The sequence below is a fragment of the Carica papaya genome, chromosome 3, assembly GCF_054855325.1.
Source record: "Carica papaya isolate Zhongbai chromosome 3, ASM5485532v1, whole genome shotgun sequence".
Classification (NCBI taxonomy): domain Eukaryota; kingdom Viridiplantae; phylum Streptophyta; class Magnoliopsida; order Brassicales; family Caricaceae; genus Carica; species Carica papaya.
In genome coordinates, this window is record NC_142311.1 from 29,019,427 (window position 1) to 29,045,575 (window position 26,149).

General features: G+C 44.9%; 24 pseudogenes; 19 read left to right on the top strand and 5 right to left on the bottom strand.

Moving 5' to 3' along the window:
• Positions 1 to 1,056: 1,056 nt before the first annotated feature.
• On the top strand, positions 1,057 to 1,174 carry LOC148268043 (5S ribosomal RNA; annotated as a pseudogene).
• A 336-nt stretch (positions 1,175 to 1,510) lies between these two features.
• LOC148268044 (5S ribosomal RNA) lies at positions 1,511 to 1,628 on the top strand (annotated as a pseudogene).
• A 2,671-nt stretch (positions 1,629 to 4,299) lies between these two features.
• On the top strand, positions 4,300 to 4,418 carry LOC148268045 (5S ribosomal RNA; annotated as a pseudogene).
• Positions 4,419 to 4,762: 344 nt separating this feature from the next.
• LOC148268046 (5S ribosomal RNA) lies at positions 4,763 to 4,881 on the top strand (annotated as a pseudogene).
• Positions 4,882 to 5,669: 788 nt separating this feature from the next.
• LOC148268047 (5S ribosomal RNA) lies at positions 5,670 to 5,788 on the top strand (annotated as a pseudogene).
• Positions 5,789 to 6,205: 417 nt separating this feature from the next.
• On the top strand, positions 6,206 to 6,324 carry LOC148268048 (5S ribosomal RNA; annotated as a pseudogene).
• A 205-nt stretch (positions 6,325 to 6,529) lies between these two features.
• On the top strand, positions 6,530 to 6,648 carry LOC148268049 (5S ribosomal RNA; annotated as a pseudogene).
• A 1,873-nt stretch (positions 6,649 to 8,521) lies between these two features.
• Positions 8,522 to 8,640, top strand: LOC148268050 (5S ribosomal RNA; annotated as a pseudogene).
• A 418-nt stretch (positions 8,641 to 9,058) lies between these two features.
• Positions 9,059 to 9,177, top strand: LOC148268051 (5S ribosomal RNA; annotated as a pseudogene).
• A 205-nt stretch (positions 9,178 to 9,382) lies between these two features.
• Positions 9,383 to 9,501, top strand: LOC148268052 (5S ribosomal RNA; annotated as a pseudogene).
• A 1,801-nt stretch (positions 9,502 to 11,302) lies between these two features.
• LOC148268053 (5S ribosomal RNA) lies at positions 11,303 to 11,420 on the top strand (annotated as a pseudogene).
• Positions 11,421 to 13,504: 2,084 nt separating this feature from the next.
• Positions 13,505 to 13,623, top strand: LOC148268054 (5S ribosomal RNA; annotated as a pseudogene).
• A 206-nt stretch (positions 13,624 to 13,829) lies between these two features.
• LOC148268055 (5S ribosomal RNA) lies at positions 13,830 to 13,948 on the top strand (annotated as a pseudogene).
• A 207-nt stretch (positions 13,949 to 14,155) lies between these two features.
• On the top strand, positions 14,156 to 14,274 carry LOC148268056 (5S ribosomal RNA; annotated as a pseudogene).
• A 4,369-nt stretch (positions 14,275 to 18,643) lies between these two features.
• LOC148268057 (5S ribosomal RNA) lies at positions 18,644 to 18,762 on the top strand (annotated as a pseudogene).
• A 206-nt stretch (positions 18,763 to 18,968) lies between these two features.
• Positions 18,969 to 19,087, top strand: LOC148268058 (5S ribosomal RNA; annotated as a pseudogene).
• A 531-nt stretch (positions 19,088 to 19,618) lies between these two features.
• LOC148268059 (5S ribosomal RNA) lies at positions 19,619 to 19,736 on the top strand (annotated as a pseudogene).
• A 703-nt stretch (positions 19,737 to 20,439) lies between these two features.
• LOC148268060 (5S ribosomal RNA) lies at positions 20,440 to 20,557 on the top strand (annotated as a pseudogene).
• Positions 20,558 to 20,893: 336 nt separating this feature from the next.
• On the top strand, positions 20,894 to 21,011 carry LOC148268061 (5S ribosomal RNA; annotated as a pseudogene).
• A 2,093-nt stretch (positions 21,012 to 23,104) lies between these two features.
• On the bottom strand, positions 23,105 to 23,224 carry LOC148268062 (5S ribosomal RNA; annotated as a pseudogene).
• A 205-nt stretch (positions 23,225 to 23,429) lies between these two features.
• On the bottom strand, positions 23,430 to 23,549 carry LOC148268063 (5S ribosomal RNA; annotated as a pseudogene).
• A 202-nt stretch (positions 23,550 to 23,751) lies between these two features.
• LOC148268064 (5S ribosomal RNA) lies at positions 23,752 to 23,870 on the bottom strand (annotated as a pseudogene).
• A 527-nt stretch (positions 23,871 to 24,397) lies between these two features.
• Positions 24,398 to 24,516, bottom strand: LOC148268065 (5S ribosomal RNA; annotated as a pseudogene).
• Positions 24,517 to 25,369: 853 nt separating this feature from the next.
• LOC148268066 (5S ribosomal RNA) lies at positions 25,370 to 25,488 on the bottom strand (annotated as a pseudogene).
• Positions 25,489 to 26,149: the final 661 nt, after the last annotated feature.

Genomic DNA, 26,149 nt, shown 5'->3' on the forward strand with positions numbered 1-26,149 from the left:
CTCATCTTGCACCTATTTTTTTGTAGATGGGTCGTTCGACGTTACGCGCGACTGGAACTATAGTCCGTTGGTTTATTCGCAAATGTGAGTCTTATCACCAAGGCATTTTACTTGATATTAGAACGAGTAGGAGAGGTGCTATGTGCACGCACAAGGAAACAAATGATGAGAGGAGGAGGGAAGGAGAAGGAGCGTATGTATTTGCAGCGCGAAATGAAACTGGTACGATCATACCACCACTAATGCGTCAGATCCCATCTGTACTCCGCAGTTAAGTGTTCTTGGGCGAGAGTAGTACTAGGATGGGTGACTTCCTGAGAAGTCCTCGTGTTGCAGCCGTCTTTTTCTTAATATTTTTCATGCATCCATTTATAGTCTACCACGTGATGAGAGTGTCATTATGAGTATCGTAAATAATTGAATAAGCAAAACAGAGGTGCGATGGGCGGTCTGTTCATCTGGGCATGAATCGAGGCAACGGGGCATTTTGCTTGATATTACAACCAGAAGTAGAGGTGCGGTGTCCACACAAAGTGAAACAAATGATCGGAGAGGGGAGGGAAAGAGAAGGGGTATATGTATTTGAAGTGAGGAATAAGATGGGTGGGATCATACTATCACTTATGCATCGTATCCCATCATAATCTACAGTTAAGCATGTTTGGGCGAGAGTAGTACTAGGATGAGTGACCTCCTGGGAAGCGCTTGTGTTGCTCCTGTCTTTTTGCGGACAGGGCACCAAACGTTACGCACGACTGGAGCCATAGTCCGCTGGTTCATTTGCTGGCATGAGTCACCGCGTTGGGACATTTTACTTACTTTTTTTTGTGCACTTATTTATAATCCACCACGTGATAAAAGAGTCATTACGAGCATCTTACGTAGTAGAACAACGACAAAAAAAGGTGTGGCGGGTAGTCCTTTAATCTAGGCTGGGGAATTTTGCTTGATATAAGAACTGGAAACAAAGATGCAGTGTGCGCGCACAGCAAAAAAAATGACGGAAGAGGGGAGGAAAGGAGAAGGAGTATATGTATTTGCAATGCAGAATGGAAGGGGTGCGATCATACCAGCATTAATGCACCAGATCCCATCTAACTATGCAGTTAAGCATGCTTGGGCGAGAGTAGTACTAGGATCGGTAACCTCCTAAGAAGTTCTCGTGTTGCACTGTCTTTTTACAAACGGGGCGTAAAACGATACATGTGATCGGAGCCACAATCCATTGGTGTGAGTCGCGTCGCTAGAAAATTTTGCTTATTATTTTTTCATACATTCATTTATAGTCTACCACGTGATAAGAGTGTCATTACAAGATCTTACCTAGTAGAATAAAGAAAAATGAGGTATGGCGGGCGGTCCTTTCTTCTGGCATGAGTCGAGGTGCTAGGGCATTTCGTTTGATATTAGAACAATAAACAGAGGTGTGGTGTGCGCGCACAGCGAAAAAAATGACGGGTGGGGGGAGGGAAGGAGAAGGGGTATATGTATTTGCAGCCTAAAATAGAAGGAGTATAATCATACTAGCATTAATACACCGGATCCCATCGAACTCCATAGCTAAGCGTGCTTGGGTGAGAGTAGTACTAGGATGGGTGATCTCCTGGGAAGTTCTCTTGTTGCACCTGTCTTTTTGTGGACGGGGCATCAAACGTTACGCGCGATCAGAGCCACAGTCCACCAGCATGAGTAGCGACGTTGAAACATTTTGATTAATATTTTACGTGCACTTATTTGTAGTTCACTACGTGATAAGAGTCTCATTACGAGAGTCTTAGATAGTAAAACAACAAAAAAGAGGCGCAGCGGGCCTCCGTTCTTCTGGGCATGAGTCAAAGCGACATGGAATTTTGCTTTATATTAGAACTAGAAACAGAGATGCAGTATGCCCGCACAACGAAATAAATGATGGGAGGGGGGAGGGAAGGAGAAGGGCTATATGTATTTGCAGTGGGGAATGGGATAGTTGCAATCATACAAACACTAATGCAAAGGATCCCATCAGAACTCTGTAGTTAAGCGTGCTTGGGCAAGATTAGTTCTAGGATGGGTGACCTCCTGGAAAGTCCTCGTGTTGAACTCCTCTTTTTGTAGATGGGGAGTTAAACGTTAAGTACGATCGGAGCCACAGTCTGCCGGTGTGAGTCGTGGGGCCTAAAAATTTTTCTTAATATTTTTCGTGCATTCATTTATAGTCCACCACGTGATAAGAGTGTCATTACGAGTATCTTACATAGTATAACAATGAAAAATGATGTACGGTGGGCGATCCATTCATCTGTGTGTGAGTCGAGGTACCGGGGTATTTTGCTTGTTATTAGAACTAGAAACAGAGGTGTGGTGTGTGCGCACAACGAAACAAATGACGGGAGGGGGGAGGGAAGGAGAAGGGGTATATATAATTGCAGCGTGGAATGGAAGGTGTCCGATCATACCTGCACTAATGCACCGGATTCCATCGAATTTCGTAGTTAAGTGTGCTTGGGTGGAAGTAGTACTAGGATGGGTGACCTCTTAGAAAGTTCTCATGTTCCACTCTTTTTTTGCTGACGTCCGTTAAACATTATGTCCGATCAAAGCCATTGTCCCTCGGAGTGAGTCCTCGTGTTGAACCTGCTTTTTTTTAGACGGGGTGTTAAACGTTAAGTGCGATCGGAGCCAGAGTCTGCCGGTATGAGTCGCAGGGCCTGAAAATTTTGCTTAATATTTTTCGTGCATTCATTTATAGTTCGCCACGTGATAAGAGTGTCATTACGAGCATCTTACATAGTAGAATAACAAAAAACGAGGTGTAGGGTGTAGTCCGTTCATCTGGGTGTGAGTCGAGGCGGCGGAGCATTTTGCTTTATATTAGAACTATAAGCAGAGGTGCAGTGTTCGTGCATAGCGAAACAAATAGCGGGGGGGGGGGGGAGAGAGGGAGGGAGAAGGGGTATATGTATTTATATCACAAAATATAAGAGGTGCGATCATACTAGCACTAATGCACCGGATCCCATCGAACTCCGTAGTTGAGCATGCTTGGCGAGAGTAGTACTAGGATGGGTGATCTTTTGGGAAGTCTTTATGTTGCGCCCGTCTTTTTACGGATGGGGTGTTAAACGTTATGAGCAATAGAAGCCATAGTCCGCCGGCATGAGTCGTGGCGCCTGATTTTTCATGCATTCATTTATAGTCCATCACGAGATAAGAATGTCATTATGATTATCTTACATAGTAGAACAATGAAAATAGATTTGAGATGCCTTGGCATTTCGCTTGAAATTAGAACTAGAAACAGAGGTGCGGTGTGCGCGCACAACAAAATAAATGATGAGATAGGAGAGGGAAGGAGAAGTGGTATATGTATTTGCAGCGTGAAATGGAAAGGGTGCGATCATACCAGCACTAATGCATCGGATCACATCAAACTTTATAGTTAATCGTGTTTGGGCGAGAATAGTACTAGGATGGGTGATCTCCTAGGAAGTTCTAATGTTGCACCCTTCTTTTTCCAGGTGGGGCGTTAAATGTTATGCGAGACTAGAGCGACAGTCGCCGGTTAATTTGCAAACGTGAGTCATGGCGCCGGAGCATTTTGCTTAATATTATTCGTGCATTCAATTATAGTCCACCACGTGATAAGATTATTATTACAAGCATTTTACATAGTAGAACAACAAAAAAGGAGGTGTGGCGGGTGTTCCGTTCATATAGATATGAGTCGAGGTGCCGGGGCATTTCGATCGATATTAGAGCTAGAAGCAGAGGTGTGTTGCGCACACAGTGAAACAAAATAGGGGAAGGGAGAGGGAAGGAGAAGGGATATATGTCTTTGCGGCGCAAATTAGAAGGGGTGCGATCGTACCAGCACTAGTTCACGGGATCCATCAGAACTCTGCAGTTAAGCATGCTTGGGCGAGAGCAGTTCTACAATGGGTGACCTCTTGGGAAGCACTCGTGTTCCACCCTTTTTTTTGCAGACGGGGCACTAAATGTCACGCGGGACTGGAGCAACGGTCTGCCTGTTCATTCGGAAATGTGAGTCACAGTGCCGGGGCATTTTTCTTAATACTTTTCGTGCATTCAATTAAAGCCCATCACGTTATGAGAGTGTCATTGCGAGCATCTTAAATAGTAGAATAACGAAAAATGAGGTGCGGCGGGGGATCCGTTCATATGGGCATAAGTCGAGGTGCCGGGGCATTTTGCTCGATATTAGAACTAGAAGCAGAGGTGAGTTGCGCGCACAGCGAAACAAATGACGGGAAGGGAGAGGGAAGGAGAAGTGGTATAAGTTTTTGCGGCACAAATTACAAGGGGTGCGATCATACCAGCACTAGTTCACCGGATCCCATCAGAACTACGCAGTCAAGCGTGCTTGGGCGAGAGTAGTACTAGGATGGGTGACCTTTTGGAAAGTACTCGTGTTGCACCCTTATTTTTGTAGATGGGGCATTAAATGTTGCGCGGAACCAGAGCGATGGTCCGATGGTTCATTCACAAACATGAGTCACAGTGCTGAAAAATTTCGCTTAATATTTTTTGTGCATTCAATTAAAGCCCATCACGTATTGAGAGTGTCATTGCGAGCATCTTACATAGTAGAACAATGAAAAAGGAGGTGCGACGGGTGTTTCATATAGATATGAGTCGAGGCACCAGGGCATTTCGCTCGATATTAGAACTAGAAGCAAAGGTGAGTTGCGCCCATAGCGAAATAAATGATGGGAAGGGAGAGGGAGGGGGAAGGGGCATATTGGTTTGCGGCACAAACCAAAACGATTGCGATCATACCAGCACTAGTTCACCGGATCCCATCAGAACTCCGCAGTCAAACGTTCTTGGGCAATAGTAGTACTAGGATGCGTGACCTTCTAGGAAGTTCTCGTGTTGCACCCTTCTTTCTATAGATGGGGCGTTAAATGTTACGCGGGACTGAAGCGATGATCCGCCAGGGCATTTTACTTAATATTTTTTGCACATTCAATTAAAACGAATCACGTGATAAAAGTGTCATTGCGAGTACCTTACATAATATAACAACAAAAGACAAGGTGTGGTAAGCGATCCGTTCATATAGGCATTAGTCGAAGTGCCTGGGCATTTTGCTTAACATTAGAACTAGAAAAAGAAGTGAGCTGCGCGCACAACGAATCAAATGACGGGAGGGGAGAGGGAAGGAGAAGGGGCATATGTATTTGCGGCACAAACAAAAAAGGGTGCGATCACACCAGCATTAGTTCACCGAATCCCATCAGAACTCTACAGTTATGTGTGCTTGGGCGAAAGTGGTACTAGGATGGGTTACCTCCTGGGAAGCTCTCGGCTCTCGTGTTGCATCCTTCTTTTTTTAGACTGGGCGTTAAACATTATACGGGACCGGAGCGACGGTCCACCTGTTCATTCACAAACGTGACTCACGGCGCCGGGGCATTTTGTTTAATATATTTCGCGTATTCAATTAAAGCCCATCACGTGATAAGAGTGTCTGCGAGCATATTACATAGTAGAAGAACAAAAAACGAGGTACGGCGCTATCCGTTCATATGGGCACAGGTCGAGGCACCGGGGTATTTCGCTTGATATTAGAATTAGATACAGAGGTGAGGTGTGTGCACAACGAAACAAATGACGGGAGGGGAGAGGGAATGAGAAGGGGTATATGTACTTATGGTGCAAACTAGAACGGGTGCGATCATACCAGCACTAGTTCACCGGATCCCATCTGAACTCCGTAGTTAAGCGTGCTTGGGTGAGAGTAGTACTAGGATGGGTGATCTCATGGGAAGTTCTCGTGTTGGACCATTCTTTTTGCAGACGGGGCGTTAAACATTCAACTAGACCGCAGCGATGGTCCGCCAGTTCATTTGCAAACGTGAGTCACGGCACCAGAGCATTTTCTTAATATTTTTTTAGCATTCAATTAACGCCCATCACATGACGAAATTGTAATTGCGAGCATCTTAAATAGTAGAACAACAAAAAAAGAGAGGCGGCGGGCGATCAGTTCCTATGGGCATGAGTCGAGATGGGTCGTTCGACATTACGCGCGATTGAAACTTTGGTCTGCTGGTTTATTCGTAAATGTGAGTCACGGTGCCAGGGCATTTTACTTGATATTAGAGCGAGAAAGAGAGGTGCAGTGTGCACGCACAAGGAAACAAATGACGGGAGGGGGGAGGGAAGGTGAAGGAGTGTATATATTTGCATAGCGGAATGAAACATGTGCGATAATACCAGCACTAATGCACCGAATCCCATCAGAACTCTGCAGTTAAGTGTTCTTGGGCAAGAGTAGTATGATGATGGGTGACCTCCTGGTAAGTCCTTGTGTTGCACCTATTTTTTTTAGATGGGGCATTCGACGTTATGCGCGGGTAGAACTATGCTCCGCTGGTTTATTCGCAAATGTGAGTCACGGCGTCGGGGCATTTTACTTGATATTAGAAGGAGAATGAGAGGTGCAGTGTGCACGCACAATGAAATTAATGACGGGAGGGGGGAAGGAATGTGAAGGAGTGTATGTATTTGCAGCGCGGAATGAAACAGGTGCGATTATACTAGCACTAATACACCAGATTCCATCAGAACTCTGCATTTAAGTGTGCTTGGGCGAGAGTAGTATTAGGATGGGTGACCTCCTCGGAAGTACTCGTGTTGCACCCATTTTTTTGCAGATGGGTTATTCGATGTTACACACGACTGGAACTATGGTCCGCTAGTTTATTAGCAAATGTGAGTCACGACACCAAGGCATTTTACTTGATATTAGAAGGAGAGGTGCAATATGCACGCACAAGGAAACAAATGACGGGTGGGGAGAGAGAAGGAGAAGGAGTATATGTATTTGCAGTGCAGAATAAAACAGGTGCCATAATACTATCACTAATTCACAGGATCCCAAAAGAACTCCGCAGTTAAATGAGCTTGGGTGAGTGTAGTACTAGGAGTGGTGACCCCCAGGGAAGTCCTCGTGTTGCACTCTTTTTTTGGCAGACCGGGCGTCAAACATTCAACTGGACCGGAGCGATGGTCCGCTGGTTCACTTGCAAACCTTAGTCACGGCACCCGAGCATTTTTTTTAATATTTTTCCAGCATTCAATTAAAGCCCATCACGTGATGAGAGTGTCATTGCGAGCATCTTAAATAGTAAAACAACAAAAAAAAAGGCGGCGGTCGATCCGTTCATATGGGCATGAGTCGAGATGGGTCGTTCGACGTTATGCATGAGTGGAACTATAGTCCGCTGGTTTATTCGCAAATTTGAGTCACGACACCAGGGCATTTTACTTGATATTATAACGAGAAGGAGAGGTGTAGTGTGCACGCACAAGGAAACAAATGACGGGAGGGGGGAGGGAAGGAGAAGGAGTGTATGTATTTGCAACGCAGAATGAAAGAGGTGCGATCATACCAGCACTAATGCACCAGATCCCATTAGAACTCCGCAGTTAAATATGCTTAGGCGAATGTAGTACGAGGAGTGGTGACCTCTAGGGAAGTCCTCGTGTTGCACCCTTCTTTTTACAGACGGGGCGTCAAACATTCAACTGGACCGGAGCGATGGTCCGCCAGTTCATTTGCTAACATGAGTCACAGAACCAGAGCATTTTTCTTAATATTTTTTCAGCATTCAATTAAAGCCCATCATGTGATGAGAGTGTCATTGTGAGCATCTTAAATAGTAGAACAACAAAAAACGAGAGGTGGCGAGCGATCCGTTCATATGGGCATGAGTCGAGATGGGTCGTTTGACGTTACGCACGATTGGAACTATGGTCGCTGGTTTATTCGCAAATGTGAGTCACGACATCGAGGCATTTTACTTGATATTAGAATGAGAATGAGAGGTGCAGTGTGCACGCACAAGGAAACAAAAGACGAGAGGGGGGAGGGAAGGAGAAGGAGTGTATGTATTTGGAGCGCAGAATGAAACAGGTGCTAGTATACTATCACTAATGAATCGGATCCCATCACAACTCCGTAGTTAAATGTGCTTGGGCGAGTGTAGTACTAGGAGTGGTGACCTTTTGGGAAGTCCTCATGTTGCACCTATTTTTTTACAGATTGGTCGTTCGACGTTACGCGTGACTGAAACTATGGCTCGCTGGTTTATTCACAAATATGAGTCACGGCACCGGGACATTTTACTTGATATTAGAACCAGAAACAGAGGTGTAGTGTGCACGCACAAGGAAACAAATGACAGGAGGGGGGTGGGAAGGAGAAAGTGTTTATCTATTTGTTACGCAGAATGAAACATGTGCGTTCATACCAGCACTAATGCACCAGATCCCATCAAAACTCCGCAGTTAAGTGTGCTTGGGCGATAGTAGTACTCAGGTGGGTCATTCGACGTTACGCACAAATGGAACTATGGTCCGCTGGTTTATACGCAAATGTTAGTCACGGCGTCGGAGCATTTTAATTGATATTAGAACGAGAAGGAGATGTGCAGTTTGCACGCACAAGGAAACAAATGACAGGAGGTGGGAGGAAAGGAGAAGGAGTGTATGTATTTACAGTGCCGAATCAAAAAGGTACAATCATACTAGCACTAATGCACCAGATCCCATTAGAACTCCACAGTTAAGTGTGCTTGGGCAAGAGTAGTACTAGGATGGGTGATCTCCTGGGAAGTTCTCACGTTGCACCCTTCTTTTTGTAAATGGGGCATGAAACATTCAACTGGACCGGAGCGATGGTATGCCGGTTCATTTGCAAATTTGAGTCATGGCACCGGAGCATTTTTCTTAATATTTTTCCAGCATTCAATTAAAGACCATCACGTGATGAGAGTGTCATTGCGAGCATCTTAAATAGTAGAACAACAAAAAATGAGAGGTGGCGGGCGATCCGTTCATATGGGCATGAGTTGAGATGGGTCGTTCGACGTTACGCACGACTGAAACTATGGTTCGCTGGTTTATTCACAAATGTGAGTAACGACGTCGAGGCATTTTACTTGATATTAGAATGAGAAGGAGAGGTGCAGTGTGCACGTACAAGGAAACAAAAGACGGGAGGGAGGAGGGAAGGATAAGGAGTGTATGTATTTGGAGCGCAAAATGAAACAGGTGCCAATATTCCATCATTAATGAACCGGATCCCATTAGTACTCTGCAGTTAAGTGTGCTTGGGCGAGAGTAGTACTAGGATGGGTGACCTCGTGGGAAGTCCTTGTATTGCACTTATTTTTTTACAAATGGGTCGTTCGATGTTACGCGCGACTAGAACTATGTCTGTTGGTTTATTAACAAATATGAGTCACGGCACCGAGACATTTTACTTGATATTAGAACGAGAAGAAGAGGTACAGTGTGCACGCACAAGGAAACAAATAACGGGAGGGTGGAGGGGAGGAAAAGGTGTGTATGTATTTGCAGCACGGAATGAAACAGGTGCGATCATACCAGCACTAATGCACCGGATCTCATCAGAACTTTGCAGTTATGTGTGCTTGGGCGAGAGTAGTAGTAAGATGGGTGACCTCCTAGGAAGTACTCGTGTTGCACCATTTTTTTTGCAGATGGGTCGTTCGACGTTACGCACGACTAGAACTATGGTTCGCTAGTTTATTCGCAAATGTGAGTCACGGTGTTGACGCATTTTACTTGAGATTAAAACGAGAAGGAGAGGTGCAGTGTGCACGCACAAGGAAACAAATGACGGGAGGGGGGAGGGAAGGAGAAGGAGTGTATGTATTTGCAGCGCAGAATGAAACAGGTGCCATTATACCATTACTAATTCACCGGATCCCATCAGAACTTAGCAGTTAAATGTGCTTGGGAGAGTGTAGTACTAGGAGTGGTGAACTCCTAGGAAGTCCTCGTGTTGATCCTAGTTTTTTCAGATGGGGCGTTCGATGTTACACGCGACTGAAACTATGGTCCGCTGATTTATTCACAAATATGAGTCAAGGCACCGACATATTTTACTTGATATTAGAAAGAGAAGCAGAGGTGCAGTGTGCACGCATAAGGAAACAAATGACAGGAGGGGGGAGGGAAGGAGAAGGAGTGTATGTATTTGCAGTGCGGAATGAAACAGCTCTGGTCATGCCAACACTAATTCACAGGACCCATTAGAACTCTGCAGTTAAGTGTGCTTGGGCGAGAGTAGTATTAAGATGGGTGACCTCTTGGGAAGTACTCTTGTTGCACTCGTCTTTTTCTTCATTTTTTTGTGCATCCATTTGTAGTCCACCACGTGATAAGAGTGTCATTACGAGCATCGTAAATAATAGAACAAGCTAAACAGAGGTGCGGGGGGCGGTCCGTTCATCTGAGCGTGAGTCGAGACAACAGAGCATTTTGTTTAATATTGCAACTAGAAGTAGAGGTGCGGTGTCCACACAGAGCGAAACAAATGATGGGGGGGGGAGGGCAAGAGAAGGGGTATATGTATTTGAAGTGAGGAATAGGACCGGTGGGATCGTACTAGCACTAATGCATCATATCCCATAATAATCTGCAGTTAAGCGTGTTTGGGCGAGAGTTGTACTAGGATGAGTGACCTGTTGGGAAGTGCTTGTGTTGCACCCGTCTTTTTGCAGACAGGGCATCAAATGTTACGCGCGACCGGAGCCATAGTCTGCTGGTTTATTTGCCGGCGTGAGTGCCGCACCAGGGCATTTTTCTTAATTTTTTTTTGTGCACTCATTTATAGTCCACCACGTGATAAGAGAGTCATTACGAGCATCTTATGTAGTAGAATAACGAAAAAAAAGGTGTGGCGGACGGTCCTTTAATATGGGCATAAGTCAAGGCGTTGAGGCATTTTGATTGATATTAAAACTAGAAATAGAGATGCAGTGTGTGCGCACAACGAAAAAAATGACTGGAGAGGGGAGGAAAGGAGAAGAGGTATATGTATTTGCAATGCGGAATGGAAGGGGTGCGATCATAGCAGCACTAATGCACCGGATCCCATCAAACTATGCAGTTAAGCATGCTTGGACGAGAGTAGTACTAGGATCAGTAACCTCCTGAGAAGTCCTCATGTTGCACTGTCTTTTTGCAAACGGGGGGTAAAATGATACATGTGATCGGAGCCACAATCCGCTAGCATGAGTTGCGTTGCCAAAAAATTTTGCTTACTATTTTATCGTGCATTCATTTATAATCTACCACGTGATAAGAGTGTCATTACGAGTATCTTACATAGTAGAATAAAGAAAAATGAGGTACGGCAGGCGTTCCTTTCTTCTGGCGTGAGTCGAGGTGTTGGGGCATTTCGCTTGATATTAGAACTATAAACAAAGGTGCGGTGTGCGCGCACAGCGAAAAAAATGACGAGTCAGGGGAGGGAAGGAGAATGGGGTGCAATCATACTAGCATTAATACACCGAATCCCATCGAACTCCATAGTTAAGCGTGCTTGGGCAAGAGTAGTACTAGAATGGGTAACCTCCTGAGAAGTTCTCTTGTTGCACATGTCTTTTTGCAGACGGGGCGTCAAACGTTACATGCGATAGGAGCCACAGTCCGCCGACATGAGTAGCGACGTTGAAACATTTTGCATAATATTTTACGTGCACTTATTTGTAGTCCACCACGTGATAAGAGTCTTATCACGAGAGTCTTACATAGTAGAACAACAAAAAAAGAGGTGCAGCGGACCTCCGTTCTTCTGGGCGTGAGTCGAAGCGACATGGCATTTCGCTCTATTTTAGAACTAGAAGCAGAGATGCGGTATGCCCGCACAGCGAAATAAATTATGGGAGGGGGGAGGGAAGGAGAAGGGCTATATGTATTTGCAGTGGGGAATGAGACAGTCGTGATCATACAAACACTAATACACAGGATCCCGTCAGAACTCTGTAGTCAAGCGTGCTTGGGCGAGATTAGTTCTAGGATGGATGATCTCCTTGAAAGTCCTCGTGTTGAACCCGTCTTTTTGAAGAAGGGGTGTTAAACGTTAAGTGCGATCGGAGCCACAGTCTGCCGGTGTGAGTCGCAGGGCTTGAAAATTTTGCTTAATATTTTTCGTGCATTCATTTATAGTTCACCACGTGATAAGAGTGTCATTACGAGTATCTTACATAGTATAACGATGAAAATCAAGGTACGGCGTGTGATCATACTAACACTAATGCACCGGATCCCATCGAATTATTGAGTGTGTTTTGGCGAGAGTAGTACTAGGATGGGTGATCTTTTAGGAAGTCCTTGTGTTGCGGCCATCTTTTAACGGATGGGTGTTAAACGTTATGTGCAATAGGAGCCATAATCCGCCGGCATAAGTCGTGGCGCCAGAATATTTTGCTTAATATTTTTTGTGCATTCATTTATAGTCCACCACATGATAAGAGTGTCATTATGAGCATCTTACATAGTAGAACAATGAAAAATGAGGTACGACAGGCGGTCCGTTTATCTAGGCTTGAGTTGAGGTGCCTGGATATTTCGCTTGATATTAAAACTAGAAACAGAGGTGTAGTGTGCATGCACAACGAAACAAATGACGAAAGAGGGGAGGGAAGGAGAAGGGGTATATGTATTTGCAGCACGAAATGGAAGGGGTGCGATCATACCGACACTAATGCATCGGATCCTGTCAAACTCCGCAGTTAAGCTTGCTCTGGTGAAAGCAGTATTAGGATGGGTGACCTCCTAGGAAGTCCTCGTGTTCCACCCGTCTTTTTATGGACAGGGCGTTAAATGTTACGCATGACCGGAGCGACAGTCCTCCAGTGTGAGTCGTGACATTTGAACATTTTGCTTAATATTTTTCATGCATTCATTTATAGTCCATCACGAGATAAAAATGTCATTACAATTATCTTACATAGTAGAATAATGAAAATAGAGTTGTGGTAGGCAGTCTGTTCATCTGGGCATGAGTCGAGATGCCTTGGCATTTCGCTTGATATTCGAACTAGAAACAGAGGTGCGGTGTGCGCGCACAACAAAATAAATGATGAGAGGGGAGAGGAATAGAAAAGTGGTATATTTATTTGCAGCGTAGAATGGAAGGTGTGCGATCATACCAGCACTAATGCATCGGATCCCATCGAACTTCCTAGTTAATCGTGCTTGGGCGAGAGTAGTACTAGGATGGGTGCTCTCCTAGGAAGTTCTCATGTTGCACCATTCTTTTTGCAGATGGGACGTTAAATGTTACGCGGGACTAGAGCAACAGTCGCCGGTTAATTCGCAAACGTGAGTCACGGCGCCGGAGCATTTTGCTTAATATTATTCGTGCATTCAATTATAGCCCACCACGTGAAAAGATTATTATTACGAGCATCTTACTTAGTAGAACAACAAAAAAGAAGGTGCAGCGAGTGTTCCGTTCATATAGACATGAGTTGAGGTACCGGGGCATTTCGCTCGATATTAGACGCGTGACTGGAACTATGGTCTGCTGGTTTATTCACTAATGTGGTCACGGCCCCGATGCATTTTACTTGATATTAGAATGAGAATGAGAGGTGCAGTGTACAAGCACAAGGAAACAAATGACAGAAGGGCGGAGGGAAGGATAATGAGTGTATGTATTTGCAGCACGAAATCAAATAGGTGCGATCATAACAGCACTAATGCACCAGATCCCATTAGAACTCCGCAGTTAAATGTGCATGTGCAAGAGTAGTACTAGGATGGGTGACCTCCTGGGAAACACTCGTGTTGAACCTATTTTTTTACAGATGGATCGTTCGATACTGTGCACGACTGGAGCTATGATCCACTAGTTTAGTCGCAAATATGAGTCACGGCGGCGGGACATTTTATTTGATATTAGAAGGAGAAGGAGAGGTACAGTGTGCACGCACATAGAAACAAATTACGGGAGGGGGGAGAGAAAGAGAAAGAGTGTATGTATTTGAAGCACAGAATAAAACAAGTGTGATCATAGCAACACTAATGCACCGGATCCCATCATAACTCCGCAGTTAAGTATGCTTGGGCGAGAGTAGTACTAGGATGGGTGACCTACTAGGAAGTCCTCGTGTTACACCCAATTTTTTTGCAGATGGGTCGTTCCACGTTACGCGCGACTGAAACTATGGTCTGTTGGTTTATTAACAAATATGAGTCATGGCACCGAGGCATTTTACTTGATATTAGAACGAGAATGAGAGGTGCAGTATGCACGCACAAGTAAACAAATGACGGGAGGGGGGAGGGAAGGAGAAGAAGTGTATGTATTTGCAGCGCGGAATGAAACTGGTGCGATCATACCAGCACTAATTCACCGGATCCCATCAGAACTCCGCAGTCAAGTGTTCTTGGGCGAGAGTAATACTAGGATGGGTGACCTCCTGGGAAGTTCTCGTGTTGCACCCATCTTTTTTTTAATATTTTTCGTGCATCCATTTATAGTCCACCACGTGATAAGAGTGTCATTACGAGCATCGTAAATAATTGAACAAGTAACACAGAGGTGCGGTGGGTGGTCCGTTCATTTGGGTGTGAGTCGAGGCAATGGAACATTTTGCTTGATATTACAACTAGAAGTAGAGGTGCGGTGTCCACACAGAGCGAAACAACATATGGGAGGGGGGACTGAAAGAGAAGGGGTATATGTATTTGAAGTGAGGAATAGGATGGGTGGGATCATACTAGCACTAATGCATCGTATCCCATCATAATCTGTAGTTTAGCGTGTTTGGGCGAGAGTAGTACTAGGATGAGTGACCTCCTGGGAAGTGCTTGTGCTGCACCCATCTTTTTGCGGACAGGGCATCAAAAGTTACGCGCGATCGAAGCCATAGTCCGCTGGTTCATTTGCCGGCGTGAGTTGCCGCGTCGGGGCATTTTGCTTACTTGTTTTTGTGCACTCATTTATAGTCCACCATGTGATAAGAGAGTCATTACGAGCATCTTATATAGTAGAACAACAAAAAAAAAAGGTGTGGCAGGTGGTCCTTTAATCTGGGCATAAGTCGAGGCGCTGGGGCATTTTGCTTGATATTAGAACTAAAAACAGAGATGCAGTGCCCGCGCACAGCGAAAAAAATTTACAGGAGAGGGGGAGGAAAGGAGAAGGGGTATATGTATTTGCAATGCGAAATGGAAGGGGTGCGATCATACTAGCACTAATGCACTGGATCCCATCGAACTATGCAGTTAAGCATGCTTAGGCGAGAGTAGTACTAGGATCGATAACCTCCTGAGAAGTCCTCGTGTTGCATTTTCTTTTTGCAAATGGGGCGTAAAACGATACATGTGATTGGAGTCACAATTCGCTGGCGTGAGTCTCATCGCCAAAAAATTTTACTTACTATTTTTTCGTGCATTCATTTATAGTCTACTACATGATAAGAGTGTCATTATGAGCATCTTACATAGTAGAATAAAGAAAAATGAGGTACGGCGGGTGGTCTTTTCTTCTGGCGTGAGTCGAGATGTCGGGGCATTTCGCTTGATATTAGAGCTATAAATAGAGGTGCGGTGTGCGTGCACAGCAAAAAAAATGATGGGTGGGGGGAGGCAAAAAGAAGGGGTATATGTATTTGCAGCGGGGAATGGAAGGGATGCAATCATACTAGCATTAATACACCGGATCCCATGAAACTCTGTAGTTAAGCGTGCTTGGGCAAGAGTAGTTGTAGGATGAGTGACCTCCTGGGAAGTTCTTTTGTTTCACTCATCTTTTTGTAGACGGGGCGTCAAACGTTACGCGCGATCGGAGCTCTGCTGGCATGAGTAGCGACGTTGAAACATTTTGCTTAATATTTTACGTGCACTTATTTGTAGTCCACCACGTGATAAGAGTCTCATTAGGAGAGTCTTACATAGTAGAACAACGAAAAAAGAGGCGCAAGGGGCCTCCGTTCTTCTGGGCGTGAGTCAAAGCGACATGGCATTTCGCTCTATATTAGAACTAGAAGCAGAGATGCGGTATGCCCGCATAACGAAATAAATGATGGGAGGGGGGAGGGAAGGAAAAGGGCTATATGTATTTGCAGTGGGGAATGGGACAGTTGTGATCATACAAACACTAATTCACAGTATCCCATCAGAACTCTGTAGTCAACCGTGCTTGGGCGAGATTAGTTCTAGGATGGGTGACCTCCTGAAAAGTCCTCGTGTTGAACCCGTCTTTTTATAGACGGGGTGTTAAACGTTAAGTGCGATCGGAGCCATGGTCTGCTGGTGTGAGTCGCGAGGCCTGAAAATTTTGCTTAATATTTTTCGTGCATTCATTTATAGTCCACCACGTGATAAGAGTGTCATTACGAGTATCTCACATAGTATAACAATGAAAAACGAGGTATGGCGGGCGATCCATTCATCTAGGCGTGAGTCGCTTGATATTAGAATTAGAAACAGAGGTGTGGTGTGTGCGCAGAACGAAACAAATGACGGGAGGGGGGAGGGAAGGAGGGGGGCAATATGTACTTGCAGCGTGGAATTGAAGGGGTGCGATCATACCTACACTAATGCACTGGATCCCATCGAATTTTGTAATTAAATTAGTTTGGGCGGAAGTAGTACTAGGATGGGTGACCTCCTGGAAAGTTCTCATGTTCCACTCGGTTTTTTGCTGATTGGACGTTAAACATTATGCACGATCAAAGCCATTATCCATCGGAGTGAGTCGCTACGCCAAGACATTTTTTTTAATATTTTTCGTGCATTCATTTATAGTTCACCACGTGATAAGAGTGTCATTACGAGCATCTTACATAGTAGAATAACAAAAAATGAGGTGCAGGGGTAGTCCGTTCATCTGGGCGTGAGTCAAGGCGCCGAAGAATTTTGCTCTATATTAGAACTATAAGCAGAGGTGCGGTGTTCGCGTATAGCGAAACAAATAACAGGGGTGGGAGGGAAGGAGAAGGGGTATATGTATTTATAGCGCAAAATAGAAGAGGTGCAATCATACTAGCACTAATGCACCAGATCCCATCGAACTCCGTAGTTGAGCGTGTTTTGGCGAGAGTAGTACTAGGATGGGTGATCTTTTGGGAAGTCCTCATGTTGAGCCCGTTTTTTTATGGATGGGGTGTTAAACGTTATGCACAATAGGAGCCATAGTCCGCCCGCATGAGTCGTGGCGCCAGAATATTTTGCTTAATATTTTTCGTACATTCATTTATAGTCCACCATGTGATAAGAATGTCATTACGAGCATCTCACATAGTATAACAATAAAAAATGAGGTACGACAGGTGGTCCGTTTATCAAGGCGTGAGTCGAGGTGCCCAGACATTTCGCTTGATATTAGAACTAGAAACATAGGTGTAGTGTGTATGCACAGCGAAACAAATGACGGGAGGGGAGAGGGAAGGAGAAGGGGTATATGTATTTAACTCACGAAATGGAAGGGGTGCGATCATACCAACACTAATGCATTGGATCCTGTCGAACTCTGCAGTTGAGCGTGCTCTGATGAAAGCAGTATTAGGATGGGTGACCTCTTTCAAAGTCCTCGTGTTCCACCAGTCTTTTTATGGACGAGGCGTTAAATGTTACGTGTGACCGTAGTGCCAATCAACCAGTGTGAGTCGCAGCATTTGGACATTTTGCTTAATATTTTTCATGCATTCATTTATAGTCCATCACGAGATAAGAATGTCACTACGATTATCTTACATAGTAGAACGATGAAAATAGAGTTGTGGTGGGTGGTCTGTTCATTTGGGCTTGAGTCGAGATGCCTTGGCATTTCGCTTGATATTCGAACTAGAAACAGAGGTGCGGTGTGCGCGCACAACAAAATAAATGATGAGAGGGGAGAGGAAAAGAGAAGTGGTATATGTATTTGCAGCGTAGAATGGAAGGTGTGCGATCATACCAGCACTAATGCATCGGATCCCATCAAACTTTGTAGTTAATCATGGTTGGGCGAGAGTAATACTAGGATGGGTGATCTCCTAGGAAGTTCTCATGTTGGACCCTTCTTTTTGTAGATGGGGCGTTAAATGTTACGCGGGACTAGAGCGACAGTCGCCGGTTAATTTGCAAACATGAGTAACGGTGCCAGAGCATTTTGCTTAATATTATTCGTGCATTCAATTATAGCTCACCACGTGATAAGATTATTATTACAAGCATAGTACATAGTAGAACAACAAAAAAGGAGTTGCGGCGGGTGTTCCACTCATATAGACATGAGTCGAGGCGTCGGAGCATTTCGCTCGATATTAGAACTAGAAGCACAGGTGCGTTGCGCGCACAACAAAACAAATGACGGGAAAGGAGAGGGAAGGAGAAGGGATATATGTCTTTGCAACGCAAATTAGAAGGGGTACGATCATACTAGCACTAATTCATGGGATCCATCAGAACTCTGCAGTTAAGCGTGCTTGGGCGAGAGCAGTTCTACGATGGGTGACCTCTTGGGAAGCACTCGTGTTGCACCTTTTTTTTATAGACCGTTAAATGTTACGGGGGACAGGAGCGACAGTCTACTTGTTCATTCGCAAATGTGAGTCATGGTGCCGGGGCATTTTGCTTAATACTTTTCGTGCATTCAATTAAAATCCATCACGTGATGAGAGTGTCATTGCGAGCATCTTAAATAGTAGACCAACAAAAACTGAGGTGCGGCGGGCGATCCATTCATATGGGCATGAGTCGAGGTGCTAGGGCATTTCGCTCGATATTAGAACTGGAAGCAGAGGTGAGTTGCGCACACAGCGAAATAAATGACATGAAGGGAGAGGGATGGAGAAGTGGTATATGTATTTGTGGCGCAAATTAGAAGGGGTGCAATCATACCAGCACTAGTTCACCGGATCCCATCAGAACTCCGTAGTCAAGCGTGCTTGGGCGAAAGTAGTAGTAGGTTGGGTGACCTCTTGGGAAGTACTTGTGTTGCACCCTTCTTTTTGTAGACGGGGCATTAAATTTTACATGGGACCAGAGCGACGGTCTGACTGTTCATTCACAAACGTGAATCACGACGTTGGGATATTTTGCTTAATATTAGAATGAGAAGGAGAGGTGCAGTGTGCACGCACAAGAAAACAAATGACGGGAGGAGGGAGGGAAGGCAAAGGAGTATATGTATTTGCAGCGCAGAATGAAACAGGTGCAATCATACCAGCACTAATGCATCGGAACCCATCAAAACTCCGCAGTTAAGTATGCTTGGGCGAGAGTAGTACTAGGATGGGTGACCTCCTGGGAAGTCCTCGTGTTGCAACCATTTTTTTGCAGATGGGTCGTTCGACGTTACGCGCGACTGGAACTATGGTCTGCTAGTTTATTCGTAAATGTGAGTCACGACACCAGGGCATTTTACTTGATATTAGAACTAGAATGAGAGGTGCAGTGTGCACGCACAAGGAAACAAATGATGGGAGGGGGGAGGGAAGGAGAAGGAATGTATGTATTTGCAGCACGGAATGAAACAGGTGCCATTGTACAATCACTAATTCACCGGATCCCATCAAAACTCCACAGTTAAATGTGCTTGGGCGAGTCTAGTACTAGGAGTGGTGACCTCCTGGGAAGTCCTCATGTTGCAACTATTTTTTTGCAGATGGGTCGTTCAACATTACGCACGACAGAAACTATGGTCCACTAGTTTATTCTAAAATGTGAGTCACAGCACCGAGGCATTTTACTTGATATTAGAATGAGAAAGAGAGCTGCAGTGTGCACGCACAAGGAAACAAATGATGGTAGGGGGGAAAGAAGGAGAAAGAGTATATGTATTTGCAGTGTGGAATGAAAATGGTGCGATCATACCAACATTAATGCACCGGATCCCATCAGAACTCCGCATTTAAGTATTTTGGGTGAGAGTAGTACTAGGATGGGTGACCTCCTGGGAAGTCCTCGTGTTGCATCAATTTATAGTCCACCACGTGATAAGAGTGTCATTACGAGCATCGTAAATAATAGAACAAGCAAAACAGAGGTGCGGCAGGTGGTCCATTCATCTGGACGTGAGTCGAGGCAACAGGGCATTTTGCTTGATACTACAACTAGAAGTAGAGGTGCGGTGTCCACACAGAGCGAAACAAATGATGGGAGGGGGGAGGGAAAGAGAAGGAGTGTTTGTATTTGAAGTGAGGAATAGGACGGGTGGGATCATACTAGCACTAATGCATTGTATCCAATCATAATCTGTAGTTAAGCGTGTTTGGGCGAGAGTAGTACTAGGATGAGTGACCTCCTGGGAAGTGCTTGTGTTTCACCCGCCTTTTTGCGGACAGGGCACCAAACGTTACGTGTGACCGGAGCCATAGTTTGCTGGTTCATTTGCTAGCATGAGTCACCTCGCCGAGGCATTTTGCTTAGTTTTGTGTGTGCACTCATTTATAGTCAATAACGTGATAAGAGAGTCATTATGAGCATCTTACATAGTAGAACAACGAAAAGAAAATGGTGTGGCAGGTGGTCCTTTAATCTGGGCATAAGTTGAGGCACTGGGGCATTTTGCTTGATATTAGAACTAGAAACAGAGATGCAGTGTGCGTGTACAGCAAAAAAAATGACGGGAGAGGGGAGGAAAGGAGAAGGGGTATATATATTTGCAATGCGGAATGGAAGGGGTGCGATCATAACAGCACTAATGCACCGGATCCCATCGAACTATGCAGTTAAGCATGCTTGGGCGAGACTAGTACTAGGATCGGTAACCTCCTGAGAAATCCTCGTATTGCACTATCTTTTGCAAACGGGGCATAAAATGATAAATGTGATGAGAGCCACAATCCACTGGTGTGAGTTGCTTTGCCAGAAAATTTTTCTTATTATTTTTTTGTGCATTCATTTATAGTCTACCACGTGATAAGAGTGTCATTACGAGCATATTACATAGTAAAATTAAGAAAAATGAGGTATGGCGGGCGGTCTTTTCTTTTGGCATGAGTCGAGGTGTAAGGGCATTTCGCTTGATATTAGAACTATAAACAGAGGTATTGTGTGCACGCCCAGCGACAAAAATGACGGGTGGGATGAGGAAAGGAGAAGGGGTATATGTATTTGCAGTGCGAAATGGAAGGGGTGCAATCATACAAGCATTAATACACTAGATCCCATGGAACTCCGTAGTTAAGCATGCTTGGGCGAGAGTAGTACTAGGATGGGTGACCTCTTGGGAAGTTCTCTTGTTGCACCCGTCCTTTTGCAGACGGGGCGTCAAACGTTATGTGCAATCGGAGCCACAGTCCGCTGGCATGAGTAGCGACGTTGAAACATTTTGCTTAATATTTTACGTGCACTTATTTGTAGTCCACCACGTGATAAAAGTCTCATTACGAGAGTCTTACATAGTATAATAACAAAAAAAGAGGCGCAGCGAGCGAGCCTCCGTTCTTCTGGGCGTAGTTGAAGTGACATGGCATTTCGCTCTATATTAGAATTACAAGCAGAGATGCGGTATGCCCGCACAGCGAAATAAATGATGGGAGGGGGGAGGGGAGGAGAAGGGCTATATCTATATACAGTGGGGAATGGGACAGTTGTGATCATACAAACACTAATACACAGTATCCCATCAGAACTCTGTAGTCAACTGTGCTTTGGCGAGATTAGTTCTAGGATGGGTGATCTCCTGGAAAGTCCTCATGTTGAACCCGTCTTTTTATAGACGGAGTGTGAATTGTTAAGTGCGATCGGAGCCACAGTCTGCCGGTGTGAGTCGCAGGGCCTGAAAATTTTGCTTAATATTTTTCATGCATTCATTTATAGTCCACCACGTGATAAGAGTATTATTACGAGTATCTTACATAATATAACAATGAAAAGTGAGGTACGGCGGGCGATCCATTCTTCTAGGCGTGAGTCGAGGTGCTGGGGTATTTTGCTTGATATTAGAACTAGAAACAGAGGTGTGGTGTGTGTGCACAACGAAACAAATGACGGGAGGGGGGAGGGAAGGAGAAGGGGTATATGTACTTTCAGCGTGAAATGGAAGGGGTGCGATCGTACCTGCACTAATGCACTGGATCCCATCGAATTTCATAGTTAAGTGTGCTTGGGCCGAAGTAGTACTAGGATGGGTGACCTCCTGGAAAGTTCTCATGTTCCACTCATTTTTTTGCTGACGGGACGTTAAACATTATGCGCGATCAAAGCCATTGTCTCTCGGAGTGAGTCGCAACGCCAAGACATTTTTTTTAATGTTTTCCGTGCATTCATTTATAGTTCACCATGTGATAAGAGTGTCATTACGAGCATCTTACATAGTAGAATAACGAAAAACGAGGTACAGGGGGTAGTTCGCAAATGTGAATCACGACGTTAGGGCATTTTGGTTAATATTAAAACTAGAAGCAGAGGTAAGGTGCGTCCATAGCGACACAAATGATGTGAGGGGAGAGGGAAGGAGAAGAGGTATATGTATTTATGGTGCGAACCAAAGCGGATGGGATCATAACAACATTAGTTCACCAGATCCCATCAGAACTCTGCAGTTAAGTGGGCTTAGGCGAGAGTAGTACTAAAATGGGTGACATGTTGGGAATTCCTCATGTTGCACCTTTCTTTTTGCAGGGGAGGCTTTAAACGTTAAGCGGGACCGGAGCGATGGTCTGCTGGTTCATTTGCAAATGTGAGTCATGGTGCTGGGGCATTTTGCTTAAAATTTTTCACGCATTCAACTAAAGCCCATCACGTTATGAGAGTGTCATTGCGAGCATCTTACATAGTAGAACAACGAATTAGTGCTAGTATGATCGCACCCATTTCCTTTCGCGCTACAAATATATACACTTCTTCTCCATTCCTCCCCCCTCCCATCATTTGTTTCCTTGTGCGTGCACACTGCACCTCTGCTTCTCGTTCTAATATAAGTAAAATATTCTAGCGCCTTGACTAACAATTGCGAATAAACTGGGGGACCATAGTTCCAGTTGCACGTAATGTGGAACGCCTCATCTGCAAAAAAAATGGGTGCAAGACGAGGACTTTCCAAGAGGTCACCCATCCTAGTACTACTCTCGCCCAAGCACACTTAACTGCAAAGTTTGATGGGATCCGGAGCATTACTGCTGGTATGATCGTACCGATTTCATTATGCACTGCAAATACATACACTCCTTTTCCTTCTCTCCCCCCTCCTGTTATTTGTTTCCTTGTGTGTGCACACTGCACCTCTACTTCTCGTTCTAATATCAAGTAAAATACCTCGGCGCCTTGACTCACATTTGCGAATAACCAGCGAACTATAGTTCCAGTTGCACGTAACATCGAACGCCTCATCTGCAAAAAAAGGGTGTAACACGAGAACTTCCAAGGAGGTCACCCAATCCTAGTACTACTCTTGCCCAAGCACACTTAACTGCGGAGTTCTGATTGGATCCGGTACATAAGTGCTGGTATGATCGCACCCATCTCATTCCACGCTGCAAATACATACACACCCTCTCTTTCCCTCCCATTCCCGTCATTTGTTTCCTTTTGCGTGCACATTGCACCTCTGCTTCTCGTTCTAATATCAAGTAAAAAACCCCGGCACCTTGACTCACATTTGTGAATAAACAAGCGGACAATAATTCCAGTCGCGCGTAATGTCGGTCGCCCAATCTGCAAAAAAATGGGTGCAACATGAGAACTTCCCAGGAGGTCACCCATCTTAGTACTATTCTCGCCCCAAGTACACTTAAATGCGAAGTTCTGATGGGATCCGGTAAATTAGTGCTGGTATGATCGCACCAATTTCATTCCTCTGCAAATACATATACTCCTTCTCCTTCCCTCTCCTCCCGTCATTTGTTTCCTTGTGCGTGCATACTGCTCCTCTGCTTCTCGTTCTAATATCAAGCAAAATACCCCGGCGCCTTGACTCACATTTGCGAATAAACAAGCGGACCATAGTTCCAGTCGCGCGTAACGTCGAACGCCTCATCTGCAAAAAAATGGGTGCAACACGAGGACTTTCCAGGAGGTCACCCATCCTAGTACTCCTCTCGCCCTAGCAAACTTCACTACGGAGTTCTAATAGAATCTGGTGTACTAGTACTGGTATGATCGCACCCATTTCATTATGCGCTGCAAACACAAACACTCCTTCTCCTCCTCCCCCCTTCCGTCATTTGTTTCCTTGTGCGTGCAGACTGCACATTTGCTTCTCGTTCTAATATCAAGTAAAATTCCCTTTCACCACGACTCACATTTGTGAATAAACCAGCGGACCATAATTCTAGTCGCACGTAACATCGAACACCCCATCTGCAAAAACATGGGTGCAACACGAGGACTTCCCAGGAGGTCACCATCCAAGTACTACTCTTGCCCAAGCACACGAAACTACGGAGTTCTGATGGGATTCGATGCATTAATGTTGGTATGATCGCACCCGTTTCACCCGCGCTGAAAATACATACACTCCCTCTCATTCCCTTCCCCCTCCCGTCATTTGTTTCCTTGTGCGTGAACACTGCACCTCTGCTTCTCGTTCTAATATCAAGTAAAATGCCCTTGTGCCTTTACTCACATTTGTGAATAAACCAGTGGACCATAGTTCAAGTCACGCGTAATGTTGAACGCCTCATCTGCAAAAAAATGGGTGCAAGACGAGGACTTCCTAGGAGGTCACCCATCCTAGTACTAGTCTCACCCAAGCACACTTATCTGCAGAGTTCTTATGAGATCCGGTGCATTAGTACTGGTATGATCACACCCATTTTATTACACGCTACAAATACATACACTCCTTCTCCTTCCCTCCCCCCTCCCGCCATTTATTTCCTTTTGTGTGCACACTGCACATTTACTTATCGTTTTAATATCAAATAAAATGCCCTAGCGCCTTGACTCACATTTACGAATAAACCAGCGGACCATAGTTTCAGTCACGCGTAACGTCGAACGTCCCATCTGCAAAAAAATGGGTGCAACACGAGGATTTTTTGATAGGTCACCCATCCTAGTACTACTCTCACTCAAGCACACTTAACAACAAAGTTCTGATGGGATCCAGAGCATTAGTGCTAGTATGATCGTACCTATTTCATTACGTGCTGCAAATACATAAACTTCTTCTCCTTCCCCCCCTTCCATTATTTGTTTCTTTGTGCGTGCACACTACACCTCTACTTCCCGTTCTAATATCAAGCAACATACCCTGGTGCCTTGACTCAAATTTGCGAATAAACCAGCTTACCATAGTTCCAGTCGCGTGTAACATCGAACGCCCAATCTGCAAAAAAATGAGTTCAACACGAGGACTTCCCAGGAGGTCACAAATCCTAGTACTACTCTCGCCCAACCACACTTAACTACGGAGTTCTGATGGATTCTGGTGCATTAGTGCTGGTATGACCGCACCAATTTCATTCCGCACTGTAAATACATACACTCCTTCTCCTTCCCTCCCCCCTCCCGTCATTTGTTTGTTTGTGCATGGACACTGCACCTCTCCTTCTCATTCTAATATCAAGTAAAATGCCCCGACACCTTGACTTACATTTGTGAATAAACAAGGGGACCATAGATCCAGTTGCGCGTAACATTGAACGTCCTATCTACAAAAAAATAAGTACAACACGAGGACTTCCCAAGAGGTCAACCATCCTAGTACTACTCTTGCCCATGCACGCTTAACTGCGGAGTTCTGATGGGATCCGGTGCATTAGTGCTGGTATGATTGCACCCATTTAATTTTGCGCTGCAAATACATACACTCATTCTCCTTCCCTCCTACCTCCCGTCATTTGTTTCATTGTGCATGCACACTGCACCTCTGCTTCTCGTTCTAATATCAAGTAAAATTCTCTGGTGCCTTGACTCACATTTGCGAATAAACCAGCGGACCATAGTTCCAGTCGCACGTAACGTTTACTGTCTCGTGTGCAAAACAAATAGGTGTAACACGAGGACTTTCGAAGAGGTCAGCCATCTTAGTACTACTCTAACTAAAGGACACTTAACTGCATAGTTCTTATGGGGTTCGGTGTGCTGGTCTGATGGCACCCCTCCCATTCCACGCTACAAATGCATGTGCCCCTTCTCCTTCCCTCTCCCCTCCCATCATTTGTTTCGTTGTACGTGCACACTTCACCTCTCCTTCTAGTTCTAATATCAAGCGAAATTCTCCGGTGCCTCAACTCATGCCCATATGAATGGATCGCCCTCAGCACTTCTATTTTCATTATTATACTATGTAAGATACTCGTAATAACACTCTTATCACGTGATGGGCTTTAATTGAATGCATAAAAAATATTAAGAAAATGCCTTGGTGCTGTGACTCACGTTTGCGAATGAACCGGCAGACCATCGCTCTGATCCCGCGTAATGTTTAATGCTCCGTCTG